The 20388-nt window shown below is 45.4% G+C and overlaps 1 protein-coding gene across 4 annotated transcripts in view; it reads left to right on the forward strand.

Annotated features, from left to right (window-relative positions):
* The first annotated feature begins 3068 nt into the window (after nucleotides 1-3068).
* LOC148318662 (cadherin-18) overlaps nucleotides 3069-20388 on the forward strand; it is a 102812-nt gene continuing 85492 nt past the window's right edge. Inside the window, exons 1-2 of one of the 4 annotated variants that reach the window (XM_088282670.1) lie at nucleotides 3069-3119; nucleotides 4381-4496. The gene's annotated coding sequence lies outside the window, so the exon portion shown is untranslated. Of the gene's footprint in view, nucleotides 3120-4380; nucleotides 4497-16076; nucleotides 16227-16326; nucleotides 16435-16603; nucleotides 16659-20388 lie in introns of those variants that run through there. The other 3 variants (XM_088282673.1, XM_088282671.1, XM_088282672.1) reach the window with 3 other exon arrangements.

A 20388-nucleotide genomic window follows, 5' to 3' on the forward strand; every position in this document is an offset into this window, starting at 1 on the left:
TCCTCCTCCTCCTCCTCTCAGGTGGAGGCGCAAACGCTTCAAGTTTGTCCCACAATGATTCAGCAGCTCGTTTGTTTATTCTCTTTTTTGTCTCTAAAGAATCCGCTGACCTAAATCGCCCGTGATGGTGCTACTATTCGTTAGTCCAATCAAGCCTGCGATGAGATTTCTTTCCTTTGTGATGCCCTCGTTTTTTTGTTTTTTTTATAAAGATGGAGAAACTTCTCTATTGTTTTCTATATTGCAGCAATAAGCTAAAAAGGAGGGCAGCCAGAGAGCTTTGCGTATGAGCTCAGACTCAGGCAGAAGGAAGAGAATCCAAATGATTTTTAGTCCAAAGGACATGAAACGCCGCATGCATATTTATAAATAAAAGGCGCAATCATTTCTCAGAAATGTCAACAAAATATGCGCCATCTTTTTGGAATGAATGCCGGAGTTGTGTTTGCAGTTTTGCAGCAGACAAGGTCTGCTCTCTGAATAAATTATATGATGATATTAATTGAATTGATAAATTGATTCACACAAGATAAAAAATATATATAATTTTGTATATATTTTTTGCCATTCAGTTTTGAAATAGTTTATCAATTTGTAAATGTGCTTTTAATTTTGTAAATTTTTTATTTTACATCAATTTGTTTGCACCCATCATTTCCAGATTTTGTATTTTTTTTTCTTTTATATAATTTTTTTTCTTCTGAGTAACCGTAGCAGAAACGGTGAGCCCACCACTGACCAAAATCTCCCCTGAAACGTTCCCCAAATGCTGCAAAACGTTTTCCTCACAAAGCGCAAGATGCAAATCCTCCCGTGATGCGGAAAATCTTTTTGTATTCGCAGACAAGCGGACACGCGGCAGCGGATCTTCCCGCGTGGCTCCATGTAGGCCAGACCGGGCCCTTGGACGCCGCACGCAAGGTCACGACGTTCCCAGGTGAGCACGAAGCATTTGGACACCGAAGCGATGACACGCGCTGACGGAACTTTTTGGTCGGGAGAGAATTAACCGGCAGGCGAAGCTACAAAAAAAAAAAAAAAAAAACTTGAGGTGACCGCTGGTGTCCTCGCAAAGCTGCAATTTACTTTCTGTAATCCCCCACAGCGCAGCCCGAGGGGCGGCCGGGGATATTCACGCGATTCCCCGAGGAGGGAATGTCTCTGAAATGTCAGATGGCTGCGAAGATAGTCGCACCTTCGGCTTCGGCGTGGCCAGGCAAGGAAAATACTTGGCTGGCGAGATTGAATTGCCTAAACTCACTTCAACTTAGTTCCTTGGTGCTAAAAAACGGTGCCAAAGCACTACTTTTTTTTCACATTTGTCCAAAAGAAGCTCCTGAACTCACTTCAACGCAGTTTGTTGGCGCCAAGATGCTGCAAAACGGTGCCAAAGCACTACTTTGGTCAAAATCAAGCCCTTCAATTCACTTCAACGTAGTTGGTGGCAAAATGACACAAGATGGCGGCAAAGCATCACTTTTATCCAAAATCAAGAACAACAGAAGTTGATGCGCAAGATTTTTTTTTTTTTAGCGGGCCTCATAAAACAACGTGGCGGGCCGGATCGGGCCCCCGGGCCTTAGTTTGGTACCTGTGGTCTAAAAGCAGATCCTCAACTAACTTCAACATACGGCCGTTTGCTCGGCACCAGAAGGGCAACAAAAGGCGGCAAAGCTCTACTTTTTTTCTCCTTCCTCGGAGAACTCGATTGTAGAAAAGCAAAAACTGTTCTGAGTCCAAATGTGTATTCATGTCGTTTTCTTATGAACTCGTCTCTCATAAGCACTGCAATCCTTGCCGCCCACTCGTGATTATCATCATTTGTGTTCGACAATAAAGGTTTGGCCTGAGGACAAAAACAGCGAGACGAACCGCCGACTTGTCAAGTCCGCAGTCTGGACGACATCAACGAGCTGTAAAATCTTCGCTCCCGTCCGTAGAGCGCCTCTGAATTATTACCGCCATCATATTTGCGTTCCTTTAGGAGGACTTGTTGGAGGAGTAACACGTTTTCTAATCAAATTCTTCAAGGCGCCGCGTGGACGTGAGGAATGTCTGGTAATTGGCTTTCGATCTGCAGCCGCCGCTCGTTTCGTTTAGCGGCTAATGAAAATATCCCGCGGCGTAGCCTTTCACTAAAGATGCCCTCAACCCCGGCAGTGGCCGTGTCCCGCCACGCGCTTTTTTACCGAAGGGGATGACGAGGCAACATATTCCCAACTTGAGAACAAGAAAAAAAAAATCTGCAGTAGTGGGTCAGGGCGGTCCCAAAAAAAAAAAATCAGCTTTAAGGGGAAGAATGTCACAATGTGAACAACTTGACATAGATGGAAGATGAGTTTTTTTTCCTTCTCTTTCTTTCGTTCTTTCTGCTTGCAGACAAAAAAAGGCCACAAGGTGTTCTTTCTCTCAACAGGAAGAAAAAGACAAAATGTGCTCAGTGAAATTCAACGTGATCTTTGTCCATCAGAGCAGACTTGAATTTGTCCTGCAGACAAGACCGACCGACCGCCCGTTCGCTCGCTCGCCCGCTCACTCGCCCGCTCACTCTCGCCCTATTTCTCCCTTCCCCGATCATACGAGCCCAATTTCAAAGTGTAATGGAAATTTACTGGCGTTGTCTCTGAGTAATATCTCGATGAAGCAGCATGTGGCTCATTCGGTTTTTTGATTGGACAGGTTCCAGTTGGGTGGGAACCTTTCTTCTAGGACTTGTTTCTGTTGGAACTCATTTAGTGACGGACTGCTCGGCCACATTTCGAGGGGTGAACATAAGACACGCCCCCTTTTGACCTGCATGACGCTAAGCTAGGTGGGGCAAAGGCGTCTATGAATTTGCGTGGCAAGAAAAGATGTTGGCATGTGTTGCATCACGTTGCGCAATGATGAGGGAATTGAAAATCTAATTTGAAAGGTTTAAGAAAATCTAGTAAAAATGTCGATAGCACACATTTTAAAAATGAAACCTCATGAGAAGGTCACGACTGAAGTTCGACGTCAAAGGCGCCCCTCCCAACATGGCTGCCACGTGGGCGTGTCAGTGGGCTGAACTACTCCAGAGTTATCTCGCCATCCTATCTGTGGGCGGAACTCTGTGGAAATGTTTGTTTGGGCAGCCGGTAAGAACTCTTTTAGGCTCTTCTGACTAACACTTTCGCTTCAACGATTTTGGTTTGTGCATATTTTATCGGAACTTGTGCTTTTTATGCTTTGGTGCCGTTGATTTGAAGGTTGATAACCTGCTTACCAAGCCAAGCTGCTACATGCGGTTGAAGTTTTAGACTGCGTGAAGCAGCGCGTGACTCATTAGTAACCGTGAGCACAAGGTGGCTCAATTGACGAGTTGCTGCCGTTTATTTCTCGGGACACAAATTGAATTTTTCCACAAGCTTTCCGAGGAGCGATTTTGACCAAATCTTTGAGACGCGCTGCTGTCTGTCTTCAATGTCATTGCCCCTCACCATCTCCCAAAAAGTAACAACGTGACGCACCCCGGTCACATGATCTCGTGCATCCACACTGACATGAATCATCACGTCTGCGAGCCAAAACACGGCGGCGCCCAGAAGAAGCTAATTGACCACCTGATGGACTGTTTTGCTCTCAAGCGCTTCTCAAATGTGCTCAGCGTGCACCTTTGGTGTGTGCGTGGTGTGTAGCACGCGTGTGGAGCCCTCAGTTGTTTGCATATTATGACTCATGAAACATCCTGGCAGGTAATTGGAGGAGAGCCACGCTCAATACATTTCTCATCATGATTCATGTCTCGGGCCTGCCAGAAGTGTGCCGGCTAAACACGACAAATGACTCGCACCTCGCCGCCAAATAGAAGAAATAAAGATTAAAAATAGTCCATTTCTGTAGGGCCTTTCTGATGAATATCTCGCGCGCGTGCCGGTTGGCGATGACGCGCCGGTCGGGCGCGGGAGGTGCCAAGTCCTAATTGGAGTCGTAGTGGCTGAGTTATTTTCACTAAAGCGGCGTACACGTGTTTCCGGGCCCAATTTCATTCCGTAATTACCGTGAGGGATTATTCACGTTGTCAAACTTGTCCTGTTTCATTTTTGACTGCACTAAAAATCAACCAATGAAATGTGACCATTTTTGCAAAACGGACCTCAAATACGAGTGCTGTCAAGCAATTCATTTTTTTTCTGGAAATAATCGCAAAAATGTGCATAATTGATCGCGATTAATCGTGTTTTTCAATTCCATTTTTTGCCTTGGAATTATTGCGGAAAAACTATCATAGTTTATTTCTACTCAGACTCTTCGAGTTGCTTTCTTTGATCGTCTAAAAGTCCGTCTTTGCGATAGAAACTCTTCTCTCACTTAACAAAATAAATAGAAAATTTGAAAATGTTTTTCTTCTTTTTTTAGCGGTGCCACAAAGGAAAGACTTTTTCCAAGTTGTCCCATCTGGATGACGCGACGCAAGCATCAAGACTAAAAAAAAGAAAAAAGTGTCATGGCAACAACGCAGCGCAATATTTGACGTGAGTACTTGCGCTTTTTCACAAGTTGACACAAATTTTGCTGTATTGACAATTTGACAAGAGCCAAATTCCTGCAGCGAGTTGTTTATTCATTTCCTTTTTGTACATTGCCTGCCCTCCCTTTTTTTTTCAACTTCAGCATTCATCTTTCATATTTTCAAATTGCTCCATAGTCCCGTTGTATTTTCACACGTCTTCAATCTTGACATTTACTGTGTGGATTTTTAGATTCACCCATGTGTGTTAAAACAACAAAATTGGCGGCAATGGAAAGACAGTTGACTGTCACATTGGACTCGTGCCGAAAAATTCTATAAAAGACGCCGTTGGATCTTGGCTTCGCCCAGAAAGAAATCGCATGTTAAAAAGTCATTTGCATTTGAAATTTGCGTGTGACACGGCTAACAGTGTTTTAGACAATTCATGATTAGCAAATTAAAATGAATAAAATAGCGAGGAAAATACTTGTCAAATTAGAATTCAGTGTGAACAAAAATAAAATGTTTGAACTGAAATTGCAGCAAATTGAACTTTATCAAATGCGTGAGAGAAAAATCCACACATGGAAAAAAAGTTCCTCAAAGCATTTTTTTTTTTAAATCGTAGAATTGCCTGAAATTTGACCTTTTGTACCTCCCAAAAAAAAATTAATGAAAAGTGATCCGATTGAGTTGCTTCAAAATTCAAACAATTTTCAGGTGATTATTCAATAATGACGACTAAATCCCGTAATTGCACCCAAATATTGCCTCAAAAAGAATTTGCGGTGATGACAAAAAAAATCAAAAGCAAACATTTGGCGCCGCCATCCCTGCGAGGAAGGCGTCCACAAAAGATTTTGGATGATTTCATTTGTTTGAAAGAAAAGTGTCAGCTGCGTGATTCCTTTTTTCTCTTCCCGCCCTCTGACCTTGATTAATACCTCGCAGCTATTTCTGCATTTGTCCGACCGGATGATGCATGGTACCGCCGGCCGCGTGCACTGCTGCACAAAGTGAGCACATTATTATTGTTTTTTTTTTTTTTTTTTTTCCACACACCGCGCTCCGCAGCTGCAGACTATCAATGATTGCTCATGATAAAAAAAAAAAAAAAAAAAGCGTAGGTTGTAGTGTGAGGTAATAAAAGCCATTCATCGTGGTGTCGCCGAAGCGCGCCCGGCCCACCTAACAACTTGTGCGAAGCTGCCAATGAAGCCGCCTTTGCCGCTTTTATTAAAATGATCAATAAAGTCACTTGATTGAGGACGGACAACTCAAAGAATGTGGAAAGCTCATAACAAACAAAAAAAAAGTCAGATTCATGCATCCTTTTACAAGTATGGATTGTGAGCGCTATCGTTTGTCAAAAAGTAATAATTGGAAATAAAAAGAACGACCAAAAGCTTTGTCGGGGGGGCCCGAGCGTCATGATGAATTTATTCTCCTTCCATAAAGAAGAGTTTCACAATTACTTTAAGCGACTCAGTAAATGGCGGTAATATCGATCATTTTGCGCCGAGGATAAAGAAAACATGCCAGAAAGTCAGCCCACTGTTAGCCGCCATATTGTGTTTTGCTTGGAGTGTTAGCTTTAAGCTAGCGCGAGCCAAAGTAAAGTAAGTAGCTGTAAATAAAATCAATCAAAATGTAAAGTATGATGAATAAAATCGAAGTTTGCGTACATAGTTAAAGAAATGAGATTCACCTGATTGAGCAAAAGCAATATAATATTTCCATTCAGCACTTTCAAACTGTCCAAAATCATCTTCCAAAAAAAAAAAAAAATAAACATCTTCGACTCTAAATGTGTTGTTTACCAGTGCTGCCATCCTTCCATCGTCAATTTGACGAGACAGCCGGAAGGCCGCGCGATGCAAATCGAATCCAACGGAGAATTCCGAGCGCGCCGACTCAGCGGATTTGAAAAGACGGCAAGCGATGCTCACGGGGGTCGCTTGTTAAGCGCGAGGCCAAGGTTATTTGAGAAGAATTGGGCGCCGAGGCCGACCACCTCTGACCCCCGGCGCGCTCGGCTTATCGTCAAGCGCAGGTGAAGCTCACACGGCAAAAAGCCGCCACGTCCGCGAAGAAAAAAAATAAAATAAACGCACTTGAGATTTGTGGTGTGCTCCGAGCGACTATCTGGCCGGCGCAGATCACACGAGCGGCGCTGATGCATAAATGTAAAACGCGGCCCCTCGCTCCCGGCCGGGTCTTATCTCCGACATTGGACGGGCAAAAACGGGATCAGGCGGCGACGTCAAGAGGAATGTCATCGCAGTGCAATTCCTTTTTTTTTTTTGTGCTCTCCATTGAATAAACAAAAGGTCCCGGAAGTTCCCACGATTGAATTTTGCGTGCAGATCAAGGCTGAGCCAACGAAGAAATCCTTTTTCATGCCTTTTTCATCAATTTTTTTATTTTTTATTTATATATTTATTTTAACAGTGGAGTCGCTTCTTCATAAAAGAGGAAGTGCATCGGCAAAGAAATGAAATAATAATAATATAATAATAATGAATAAAAAAAATTGAATTCAGTTTGTACTCAATGTCCTTCAAATACTAAAATGAAAATAAAATAATTAAAAACAAGACAGCACAACAGTTCTTTCCGGTTAAACTGTTGCATTTATTTGACTGGAATGGCGATGCTCGTAACGGGTTGCTAAGCAACAAGAAAGAAAGGCGTTTTCTCGCAACAACTAAATCGAAAGCGTTACTTTTGCCAGTCAAGTAATCAGATTACAGTTACTCTTCCAATATCACAAAATGTTACGACGGGCATGATTATTTCATGATTTTTATTTTATTTTAGTTGCAATTTGGATATCAAATATTTTTGAGTTATTCAGGATCCTGGCAGACAATCAACAATACAATTTAATGACAGTCTCTTCATTTGTCTAGTATTTGATTTTGTATTTTTTGGCAAGTCTTCTCTTATGTCTACCAAATGTCACGTGGTGAGCGCAAACTTTCTTTGGGTTCTGACTTTTTAAAGAACTAATGAGGGGAGTCATTGGCGCTGGTTTATTTATGGCGAGCCGTCAAACTTCACTGCCACTGCTGCGCTCACACACAATGACGAAAAGTCGTATTCTTCGCAATTTATCGCCATCCATCTGTTGAGTACGGGAGTGGGAAACCGAAATGCTGGAGGGGGGGCCGCCATTTTTCATCAGTGCTACCGGGGGGGGGGCATGGGACTCATTCTCACGTATATTCCCGTTTGAAAATTTATCTCCAAGGGTTCGGGCAGAGGTGCTGATATATATTCGTGACCGGGACATGATCCATGATAAAATGAACCACCCCAAAAAAAAAAAAAATGGAGAAAGTATTTCCACATGACGCTAACGCAGAAATGTCAAGCTGGTGACGTGGTATTGGTGTCATTGTATCGGAGCATATTGGATTGGTCCAAGAATCGGTTCTAGTTGGTCTTGTTTCACCAGGAAGTGTTTTGAGTTGCTCTCAAAATTGACATTTGTTTGCTTTGAATGTAAAAATGAATTCCAAGCATCCTTTTTTTTTCCTTGAAAGAAAATAAGAAAATTCAAGAGAACATCCCCAAAAATGTTCCGCTGTGATATCTCCGCTGGTTTGTTTGCACTTCATTACGTATTTGGAGTCATCCATCATTTTTCTCGGCTTCTCCGTCGACAAATCGGCGCCGACGTGAGCAAACGCTACCTGGCCGTTTGGCTGTCAGCGCGGCGTTCGCTCGCAAAAGAAAGCCGAGATGATGAGCCGTTTGCTTTGCTTGTCGCTCACGTTTAGCCGGCGGCCAAGCGGGAGCGGGAAGCCGCCGTTATGACTCACTCGGATGTGCAAAGCATCAGCCAACTGTCTCGCTCGGCATTAGCCGCGATATTGCATCAACGTTGGGATGGCGCGCAGATGGCGGCTCGCGACGCCAAATGGGATTGAGGTTCCGATGCCATGGAAAAAAAACAAAACAAAAAAAAATGTTGAGTCGGCCATCAAAATGTGCTTTTATTGGGGATTGGACGCCAAAACCAAACAAACGTCAGCGCCCGGTGGGAAGAAGTCGCAAACAAACGTCTGTTCCCGTTGTTTTGCCGCCTCCGAAACAAGCGGTCGGGGGGGAAAGAAAGGCAAATGATAAATAAAGCAATAAAAGTGCATTGTCAGCGACTTAGATGAAAATGCAATGAGGGGAAGAAAAAAAAAAAATAAATCGGATGATATGAGCGAAGCCTTTGTGGTTCATCCAAGAACATGATTTCCCAAATGGAGCCTTACAGACAATAAAACAACAATAATAGCGATATCATAACACATCGTGAGGTTCTTTTCTCTCGTGATGACATCGTGTTTTTGTATGCTACACCAATGAATGATTTAGTCGGCCAGGAGCGGATTCACAACATAAATAAATGCGGCGTAAATAACACACTTGAACGTGTCAAGCATGTTAACTGCGTGTGTCCTCACAATTCAGCAGGGAGGAACATTTCATTGACATTTTTCTTTTCCTTATTCAAACGTGGATTTATATGCGTGAAAAATGTGTAATAAGCATGTAATAAACTAGTAGTTGGAAACAAAGTGGTGCCTTGAGATAAAAGTAGTCGTCCCACGTCAGATATGAGACGTGGGACGACTATCGCTCTGACTTGCCGTGCCAAAATATGACGGTGGCAATCGAGCAAAAATCAAGCAGAGAGAATTGCGTAACGTTGTCCCCAAAATGCCATAAACAGGCTAACACATTCCATCTCTGTGACAGCGTTCGAACACCAATGGTCAAGCAACACATGTCGACAGATATTCACAGGAATTTATTCTTTATCCTCTTTGAGGAGAGACTAATTTTGCGGCAACTTATGAAACTCTTCATTGGTCGACATAACTTTTACCCTGCCGCCTCGTGGCCAAATTGTGTCAACCAAATAATTTTATTAATGATACAATAGACATACATCGTAATCCCGTGCACAAGAAACCTAATTATTCGTAACCCGTTCAAGTTTTGTGGCACATCTGCATAGGAATTATTATTTTTTTCAATTTTATTCAAGCCTGAAGTTGGCAAAGTTAATTAATTGGCAAGAAAAGAAAGGTCTTCCCACAGACGAGATTGCGTGTGTGCGCGTGCGTGTTTTTCGTGCTTCTCTCATGAATCATTAACACCTGCTTGCGGCATATTCTCAACATACTGTAAATATGCACATCATCAGTCAACGTGTCATGCATTGGAAGTGAACGTGTCTTTTGGGTGCTGTTCTACCATCTTCCTTTATTGAAGAGCCACAAATACGCCTCAATACCAAAAGAAAGGCCTAGAGCAGCGATAGCGTGTAATAAACATGTAATAAACAAGTCAGTCTGTCCGATGTCGAAATATGCTAGTCTAGAGTCTAGGCTTTAAAAAAAAAAAAAAAAAAATCCTAATTTGGTTTTGTCCTCTTGTAAGCATGAAGGCCATGTTTATTGTTCTGTGTTTGATTTTTAAAAGGAAAGCAAATATCTTTGAACCCGATTCCCTCGAGTGATGCATTTGGATGTCAGTAAATGTTTACTCGGCTTATTGGCCGCGATTGCCGAAGACGCCGGTGCTGAAAGCTTGTCAAATGTCGCAAATTTGACAGATTTCAGACGCGCTCCCGTTCATCGGCCGATATCCAAACACACTGTGGCGCTTGCAAATGGCAACAAATCACATGGTCGCTTCAATGCATCATAAGCTCAAAGAAAAAAAAGTATGAAGTATGTTCAGGATCTGCTTGCATGCCGCTAAATTCATTTCCAGCTCTCGATTGCACATTCGGAAGGAAATTGGAAGCGGCACCGCACGGACTTTGTTCGTCGCGGAAGCTGATGAGTAAGATTCTCCAAATGTGCGACTCGCTCTTGCGTCAGACTTTTTTTTTTTGGGGGGGGGGGGGGGGATAATTTGACCACTTTCGCTAGCTTGCTGAGCGTGCATTTATTTATTTATTTATGATTTTTATTTTATTATTATTTAATTTTAATTAATTGATTTTTTTCAAAATGTCAAAAGTCAATTTCAAATCACGTCCATATGAATATTCTGTTATTTAAACGACGGTGATAAACACACGACATGTGAAAGCTCATCGTCCAAGGTGGAGGGAGCTCAATGCGGATTCGGCAGTTTTGTTTGTGAGTATTTTTATTTTTTTTATTTATTTATTTTTTTTCTACCTGACAGTCATCTAATCAGCAGCTGATTTTCCCCTGACGACGTTCGCCGATCGTGATGACGTGCAATCAGCTGGCGAGATGCGCCGAAAACATCTTGAAAATCACGACCTATTCGACCAACGCCTGATTGGATAACACGCGCACGTGAGTCGGAAAACAACGGCTCGGAATTACGCAAACGCGTTTAATGGCGAGACGGGAGCCGACAACGTCAGCGGCAAAAAACATTTCAGAAATATTGTCAGCTAGCTGTGGCAAAAAGAAATGAGGTGACTTTCCGCCGCTTTGGTCAAAGATGAACGCGGCCGTTATCACGCCGGCCAGCCGCATTTGGGCGCATCTCGCGCGCCGCCGCTGACCTTTCCGTCCCTCCCCTGCGATGACTAATGCTGGTGACTTTGCTCAACATATCCCAGCAAGACGATTTCACGTTCACCGGGAAAGCCCGACGGCCGGCGTGTGTCGCGCTGTCAGCTTGAAGTGGGTCGATCGCCGCGGGATGTCGCCTGACTCGCTTCATGGGCAGAATCGAATCACATTGCCAGTAATGGGGAGGGGTGGGGGGGGTCGCTGTGCATGACGACGACAAAAGGGGTCGTTGGCATTGATGCTGATTGGCCTCAATCACGGCGGCCGACGGCTTGACATGATGACGACGGCGTCATCTTTGCGTGCACGCCGGCGTGAATATAAACGGCCAAACGGAAGCTCGTCTAAATACCTCCGACTGCGAGATCCGTTGAGGCCACTGCAGGGGATGAGGCAAGGAAAGGCAAGGCGGCTTTATTTATAAAACACTTTTCGTACGCAACATAGCTCAATGGGCTTCACGTCAGCAAAAATACATCTTTGAATAATTGCCTAGTGATGCGCCAAAGCACTTATTTTGCCCAACTGAAGCTCCTTACCTTACTTCACCGCAGTTTCTTGGCACCAAGATCCCACAAGATGTACCAAAGCACTACTTTTAATCCAAAAAACACTTTGACTTAGTTTTGCGACAGCAAGAGGCTGCCAGATGATGACAAAGCACTACTTTTGTCCACGCAAATGCACATCAACTCACTTCAACATAATTCTTTGGCACCAAGATTCTACAAGATATACCGAAGCACTACTTTTATCGAAGAAAAGGCTCATTAATTCACTCCAATGTAGTCCTTTACCATGGAGCTCTGGAAGCAAATGATTTCTGTGAGCGAACAGCAAAACGCAAATATAGCGCGCGAGTAACTGTACAAGCCGCTGTCATGCTCAACTGAATCAACGGGAAGACGAAAAAAAACCCCCCAAAAAACAGTAGCGCCTCCTCGTTCGCCAAGCGCAAAGACTGGAAACTAAAAACACAAATGCAATTTGTCAGTTTTTTTTTTTTTGTCGTTGAATTTTTTGTGGCGTACACTTGAGTCGCGCCACCGCGTTTCCCGATGGCGACACCAATCATGGTTGCTAATTGCACTTTTCCGCTACGTCGGCAATTAGCGCCACATGGCGTCATCACTCTGAAGACGAGTCAATGAGCTCTTTACGCGCGCGCTTGTGAGCTGCGGCGACTGTGGAGCTACGTAATTAGACTTAGCGTTGTCTAAATATTCATCATGTTGTTTTCCCGCCATCAATCGTAATTGGCTGCTTCAAGCGCACTCCTCCCGTCCGCCACTGTTTCCATGGCAACAGTGGACAGGCAGCATGCGGAGTTGTTTTATTTCAACAAAACGGCGCTCATCAATTAGCTGCTCGTTAGCATGCCGCGTCGTGCTCTGACGCGCGCTCGCCGTCCAGATCAAATCCAACGACTGGAAAAAGGGAAACAAATTGACGGCGTGAATAAAATCCGCTGATATTTGAAAAAGAAAACTCACGCATGTAAGCTGTCAAAGTAGCGGGTGGTGCTGTGAGGCGTAATCGTAAGAATAATCGTTAGGCGGTTGCACAAAATCAAATATTTTATTTGATATTTGTTTTTATTGTCCTCGTCTTCCTGCTTCCCTGACACTGATGGAGCAGGCCGGCAAGGGGGGGGCGGGGGTGGCGGTGGGGCGAGACTGCGGGCCGTTCAACAAGGCAGAAAAGCAAGACGGCTGGAAATGCAGGTGTAACGCTCAATTATTGCCAACGCTCGCTGAGAAACGCTGATGGATACTTGAAGACGCGGCGCACTCTTGACCGTGTTCGCTCACACAAACAACAAAAAAAAAGAAGATTTTTGGGTCTTATTGCGATAATCCGATTCCAAATTGTGTTTCTAGACGGGGATCAGGTTTTGAGAGTAGGGCTTCAAGACAGCGGAAGTTGTTTTGAAATAAGGTTTGAAGTTTCAAATTTCAAGACACGGTGAGATGAGCTTTTGATTCGATTTCCAGGTCAGCGTTCGCCTTTACGGCTTAAGATTCACCGCGCGTTGTCCAAGCAGCAAAACATTTTTTTTTTTTTTTAAACGTAATTCTGCGATCTACTCCGAGGATGGGGACGACGTTCGTTTGCCTCTGACATTTAACGCAGAGCGCCGACACGTCCTTGTGTCTCCGTGTCCTTGTGACGCTCTCGTCATCCGTCATCGCGCTTCCTTTCCAAGCTGTTACGCGAGGCACTCGGCAAAAAAAAAAAAGGATGTGACTTTGTGACTTCACATCTCCTTGGCATGGAATACGCAAAGACCACAACTGGTGTTCATGTTTTTTTTGTTTTTGTTTTAAAGCAGCCGTGGCGACTCAATCCACCGACTTCATTCCCCGATAATAAATTGGACGAGTGCGGTTGCTTGTTGCGGGATTGCGTTCAATTTGTTCCCATTTAAATGAATAATATGCTTCACGGTTGCATTCATAAATCTTTGTTAAAAGATTTCCTCTTAGATTTGTTTCGGTGGTGACTTTTCGGGCAATTTGAGATCTTCCGAAATATATACTTGCGTATTTTTCCGGACTATAAGGTGCACTCAAAGTGTTTTCATTTTCTGAAAACCTTCTGGGCCTTATTGTAAGGACGTCACGTTAACGTTGACCAAAGTCATATTTGCTGGACTGGAAATGTGCCTTATAACCCGGTCCACCTCATCTACGGACATTTCCCCAAATAGACGGCTTCGCTGAAACTGCACCTTATAAATCCCCGAATACGCTACAGATTTTTCTAAAAAAACAGAATGAGCCCTTCAAACGCTTCTAAAAAAATGAAGTGACTGTAGACCAGTCCAGGATGTACCCCGTTTCTCTTTCTTGTGAAGATGGCTTGCTGGCGTTTCGGCTGCAAAATCAACAAACATGGAAAAGCGTGTCATGTTAAATGAGAGCAAATGTATTCCGTGTTTTCCACGGCGGGACGCCGTTAACAAGCGTTTGCACTTTGCCGCCGCGTTGAAGGAGCTCCTCGAGGAAGCCATTATGCACGCGCCGTCGTTGTGGTCAACAAGAAAGAAGACGAGCCCGTCACGTGTTTTGGGTTGGAGATGGCGTCGGGTAAACCGACGCCGAGGTGAGGATCACGCGGCGGCGCGGTGATAAAAGCGGTCTCCTCTTTGCAAGTACGAAGCATCTGGCGGCTATTAAGCGCTGCCCGCCATCTAAAAGGCAAGTGTCGGAACAAGACTTCTTCGCTGGGCCCGACCAGACCAGGGGGTCCTAAGTTAGTTTTTTGTTGTTGTTGTTTTTGGCCAAAGTGCTGAAGCCCCCCCGCAGCGTGGCCATGTTTTATGCATCACCTCGTGGCGCTTGTTATGGTCTCTGCTTCTTGATTTTCACAGACGCTCCTTAGCAAAAGTCTCTTGAAGCAAATCCGTCTTTAAGCTTGACGATTTTTTGACTTCATAACCGGACAATAACTTGGCGGCCAAGCCAGGAAAAAATTTGGACTCCCTTCATGTAAAATTCGAAAGGTCACCAGATTAAGCGTTAGTTTCTGGCGCTTCCGGTGAAATGGAAAACAAATTTGAGTCACAAGACAATTTGGAAAATCCGTCGCTTCATCACGACACGCTCGCGTCACCCCCATTCGTCATTTTAACACGGAACCGCCTCTCCTGTGATTGACTGATTTCATGCGGAGTCATTCTTTCTCCTTCGTATATTTTTACGGAACGCCATCTTGCCGCTCCTTCTGAAGCTTTCGAACACTTAAAACCTCCTCAACTGAAGAACACGCGTCCGTTGTGACGGCCCAGGAAATGCAACAAACAACTACCTCGGAGTGGAATAATTAGACCTGTGGGGATGGAATTGGACTCGGAGCGCACCCCGTGTGCCGCTCTTCAAAGAAGGCTCGCCACATCCAATGCAGGAGGAGCGACGGAGCATTCTCTTTGCGTCAAATTGCTGGAGCAACATTCTGTGAATGTCACGTATCGAGTTCAAGGAAGGTTCTCAGTCTCCACTTGATTGCACGGTTACCCCAAACGGGCCGACGGACGCTGTTATTTTGCACGGATTCTGAGCATCGAGCCGCCGTGGATCAATTCCTGTCGGGGAGGCGAGTGACTCATTATCGGACTTTTGCAGCTGAAGAGCAGATGATTTCCCATCGCAGCTGTGTTCTGGCTAGCCGCTAAGCTAGCCTTGATTCTCCTTTACTCAATTTTCAGGACCCACCCGGGAAACTTTCAGTGACGTATCAGCATTTTGATAAACAATGCTTTGGCCTCGGTTTACGTGCCGGTTACGTCACACGTGCACTCTGGCCCTTCTTCAGCTAGCATCACGTCGTCAGACAGAAAATTGTGATTGTTGCCATCTCGTCGCCCGAAAATGTGAAAAACAGAGAGAGACAGAAATCACTCCTAAAACAATCGGCCTCTAAAGGCGACATTGCCACTGTTAGCTTAGCATAGCACAGGCAACGTGATCAGCCTCCAAACGTTCTCGTTTCAAGGTAATGTGTCTACATTTGGACCATGCGGGACACGTTTGCATCCAGTGTGGCCGTGAATAGCCAATTTGAAAGCGATCACTACTTCTGTAGGCCATGCTGTGTGGTTGAGGCGCAGAGCAGAATCGTAGCCCCTAAGTTGGGAATCGGCGAGTGTTAGCGTAGCAGCATGTAGCCCACTTTAGAGGGACACTGTCGGCATTTGGTTGGGCAAGCAACAGGGTTTTTTTTTTTTTTCAGACAAGTAAGTGAGGCTGAAAAGGTTGGAGCCCGCCGCTAATGTTAGCATCGCCAATTTAAAGGCGTTGCTGCTTTGTTTTGGGCCGCACCGGGCGGGCAACAGGTGCGTTTTCGGCATTTTACGACTCGCCGGCTCCGTATCGTGTTTACATCTCGTCTGTTTGGTTCGCTGGGAGCTTACAAACACCTGCGACAAGCGTGGAATAATTTGTCTGGCTACTAAAAGCCCGATAAAGTGCTCCCGGTGGTGAGCAACAGATGTGACAGCGAGTCCAAAGGGGGTCCTACAGCGCACGGCAACTTGATTAGATTGCTTGTGCACATTTGGGCTCGGGGATGTGATGGGATTGCTCCGATATGATCCGCACTTGCTCGGTGCTTCGCGTTCCGCGGGAATCGGCGGCTCTTCAGCGGACGCCGCCTTTTGATCCACACAGAAAACGATTCACACGGCGGTAAGTGAAATCAGCAAAGAGGTCGCTCGCTCTCTCACCATCTCACATCTATAATTCAGCGTTTGCCGCCTACCTCCCTCACCCTCCCCTCCGCCGCCATCGCCTTCCTCCTTACCGGCTGCCATGTGCACTCCGGCGTAACGTCCTAGCAGCTGGCCATCAGCCGTCTGTGAAGCGGCCGTCGGTAAGTCTGCGTGCGGCTGCACAGGTAAGGCGGGAAGCGCCGCTCGAGTGCCACTTGGTGTCAGACTTTGTGAGCTGTGAAACGGACCATTTGCTTTCGCACTTGCTGCATCGTTTACGCTCCTTTTTCTTGCCATCAGCTGCTTTATTTTATATTTTATTTTTTTTTTTGTGGGAAGGGAGGGACGAGGAGCTGGAAACGCTGTTGCCATGGCAGCCTTTAAGGAACTAGAAATTGCAGCACCACAGGTATGTTAAGGAAGCCTACCTTTATTGATGTCATGGGGTAAAGTTTTTTTCACTCGGTTTTGGGCGGCTCCTTCGCCTCTCAGCTTGCGAGGCTTAGCGCCGTCGCTCTCTCGTGTTTGTCTGTTTTCTGCTATATTGGATGTGCACAAATGCATGTTGGGTCGCTGCTAGGATTCAGCTCGTGTTCTGTCTTGCTCCGACGGCCTATATGAATACGTGTCCCGAGCCATAGGCGGCCGGATTGAAAGGTGAGCCAGCGGGTGCGGGGGGGGGGGGGGGGGGGTGAATGCATTTGATACACTGCGGCATGCAGTTCAGGAGTTCCTGTTGACTCTGCACTGTGAGGCAGCGGCTCCGCTGCGACTGTGAATGAGGCTACGAAAGCAGGTTAGCCCAACAAGCTTCTATTTCAAGCCAGGCAGCCCAAGAAATTCCTTTTTAGGATGTTAGGAACAGGAAAGGGGCGGCGAGAACAACTTGTGTTTGAGCTACGCTGCTAAATTGGAACTTATCCTGAACGACTTGCTGTAAAAGTCGTGTGTCCTGATTCTCTTGACATCACACTCCAAACTCAGACACAAATTTGTGACATTTCATCATCACCAGCTTTCCACGCTGCCGTTCCCGATCAACAACCGCTACACTTCTGCGAGCATGCTACTATTAGCATACGCAACGTTTTAATCACCCACCATGAGGTCATACGATCACATCAATGGCGTACACGACCCTCTATCAATGCCTTTGTTGCCCCCCCCTCACAACTCTTGTTCCTTCCACTATTATGGCGCACCTGAAAAATGGGGTGTGGTGGCGCCTTGTCAGAGGACTGTACTATCTGAGTATTAATGTCTGCTTTTTTTCCCCCAAACCCTTACAGGAGCTCAGTGTGTGTGCTCCTCACCAAAAGATAATGATTTCGGATCATCTTTTCCGTCAGGTCTTTGATTCCTGGCTCAAAATGGGCCCGATTATTGGCGTGCGAGTGCGCCGTGCTGAAAGCTGAGAATGTCAATACTTGTCTCAACCTGAGAAGATGGCGGTACCAATTGGTTTCTTCAAGATCGCTTATCAAAGGGACACTTTTGGCTTTGTTTTGGCGTGGCTGTCCTTGTCTCGCCTCGAGCTTCGGCGGTGTCATGGCATTTGTCAAACGGACCAACACATTTCCACAATCTTGGCCGGCCCGGGTGGCTCGCAACCCACTTTCAGCTCTGAAAGCGAGCCAACGGCCGTCACGACGCCACTGCTCGACAAAACCAAAGTAGGACAAAGAAAGTCAAATAAAACAAAGTGGCTTTTTAAGGCTCAAACTATTCACATCAAAGAGGATAAAAAAAAAAAGTACTCCTCTTCATTTGAGGCCGTCGAATAAAGTGAGGCAGAAGAACATGAGATCATCTCAGTCCCAAACCTTTTTTTTTTTTTTTTGCGTTGGCTGGTCCTCATCTGTGTCTTTGATACATCCTTGTGGCGCTTCCCATATTGCTGTCGATTAAAAGCGCCGGCGGCAACAATTACGCAGCTGCTCCCCGACGCGGGAATACAATAAGCCTAATGGTTGCTGTGCGCTCAAATGATACGGCGCGCCTTGTACGCTGACGATGTGACTGCAACTGAAACACCGCCATTTGGACATATAGACGTGAGAGACAAAAGTAGTGTTTTGGTGCCACATGGTGACAACGACTGGATGCTTAAGTGCGTTGAGGAGCTTCATTTAGCTAATAGTAGTGCTTTGGTGCCATCTTGTGGCGTTTTGGTGCACCCGGAACTGTGTTGCAGTAAGTTGAGGATCTTCATTTGGACAAAAGTAGTGCCACACGCAGCTCATGTTAGCGCAGCATCAAGCCAATTTTGACGCCAAAGAATTTTGCGCCTCCTGGGGTCAACTTTGGATATCGCCGCTATGTGTCACTTTTAAAATAAGAAGTGTTTGCAAAAAGTTGCGCTGACTTTGCATCGTGTCGCGCGTCACCCTTCCCGGGGACAAATCGACCTTTGATATTTGCCGGCTTGGGCCCGTTTGGCCCAATTTCATTGATCGCCATCGATTGGGCGCGCATGGCGTCTCTCCTGGGCTGCGTTTACCTTGATAAATGTCTCCGTTGGGTAAACAAAAAGCGCCGCTCTCCGTTTCCCGCTTCGAGCATTCCATACTAATCTCCTCGTCTGCTTGGGTGGCGATAAGATCCTGCAAAGATATGCTTTGCCAAACGCATTGACCATCATTTGCCACCTCGTCTTCCGTTTTCCTGCCGCGTTTGCCGTGAAGTGACGAGAAACAAAGACTTGAATGGCCGACGAGCTCGCTGCGGCGTTCTAAAACAATTTCCGCACCCCCCCCAAGAGTCACGGCGGCTTAACCCGGAGCTCCCTCGGCAACTCATTCCATCAGAAAACGGGCAAATATTTGAGCCGGCGTCAGTTCGCTCCCGTTCTGATGAGAGCAGAGCAGCGTGACTTACAGCTTCATGAGAACCAACAAGTCACACATGAGGAGAAAAAAAACAAAAAACGATGCCGGGCTTGTGAATCATCGTGCACGTTGCTTGCGCCAGAACGAACGCAGCCAAAAATGTGAAAGCTGTGCAAAAAATGGTCAAAATATACGGAAAACGACGCCACTAGCCAAGACGTTATCGAGACTCCAGACGAGATTTATCCAGGTTGAAACTGAAAAAAAAACAAAAAATGTAAATATTCAAATTCATACCAAAAAACTAAACAAAATGGTCTCTTTTTTTTCTCCATTTTGTTTGCCGCCAAAAACAAAATTTGCTTTGTTGTTTTTGAAATAGTACACTGAAAAGGGGCGTGGCACTCTTGGTGAAGGCAGCGTTCATTTTTCATCACAATTGTGCCTGCCGGGTTTCGAGCAGTCTTGAGCGAAAAAAAAAAAAAAAACTAAAATCCCAAACCGAGACAAGGAAGGGCCGATTAAAAATGCCTTCGATTCCGTCAAACCTTAAAAAATGGTCTGGAGACCAAGACTGAGAACTGCAACATGACTGACTGCATTGGAATAAATAGTCAAAGCGTGCCAATGTTTTGCCATTTTTGTGGCCTTATAAATATCGATTGACATGAAGAACAAAAGCGGACCGGGGTGGATTTTGTTGGACATCCGCGATTTAAAAAAAAAAAAAAAAAAAAAGCTAATTTTCCTCCACCGTGTCAAACGTAAAAGTTGATGACAGCAGGCTGATTTTCTTCCATCCACTGCTGCCGCTTCAAATACGACGGCGTTGACCCCCAAGCCCCGCCCCTCCCCCCTCCGTGTAATTGCCGTTTGCGCTGCGGTCTCGACTTGTTTCGCCTGCGTGACAAATTGCATGATCCGCCATCAGGAGAGTTTGTCAGCACTTTTGCCGGCAGCTATCCGTCTTGTCCGAGCGCCGGCGACATTTGCAGAGTCGCGCAGCAGCAATTAGGCTGATGGCATCACCGTGTTCCGCAGATTAGCCCGTGCCAAAAAAGGTGTAAACATGAGCTTTGGAATGCCGCCAAATACAAGCCGTCCAAAAAGCGCTTCAGGAGACTGTGTGTTTTTTTTTTTTTTTTGCAGCTTTTTGACTAATGCGCAATGTCCCAAAGTCAAGTGGCTGACAAAATAGCACAACAGAATTGATTCATCCAAAATTCTCTGCAGGAGGACAAAAGTCTGTCAGTTTATTATTTTATTCGATTTAGTTTTTTTTCGATGCTAGTTTGTACCACAAGGGGGCGA

Source organism: Idiotropiscis lumnitzeri, chromosome 19 (assembly GCF_059441095.1).
Source record: "Idiotropiscis lumnitzeri isolate Australia: NSW breed Sydney's pygmy pipehorse chromosome 19, RoL_Ilum_1.0, whole genome shotgun sequence".
NCBI classification, from domain to species: Eukaryota; Metazoa; Chordata; class Actinopteri; order Syngnathiformes; family Syngnathidae; genus Idiotropiscis; species Idiotropiscis lumnitzeri.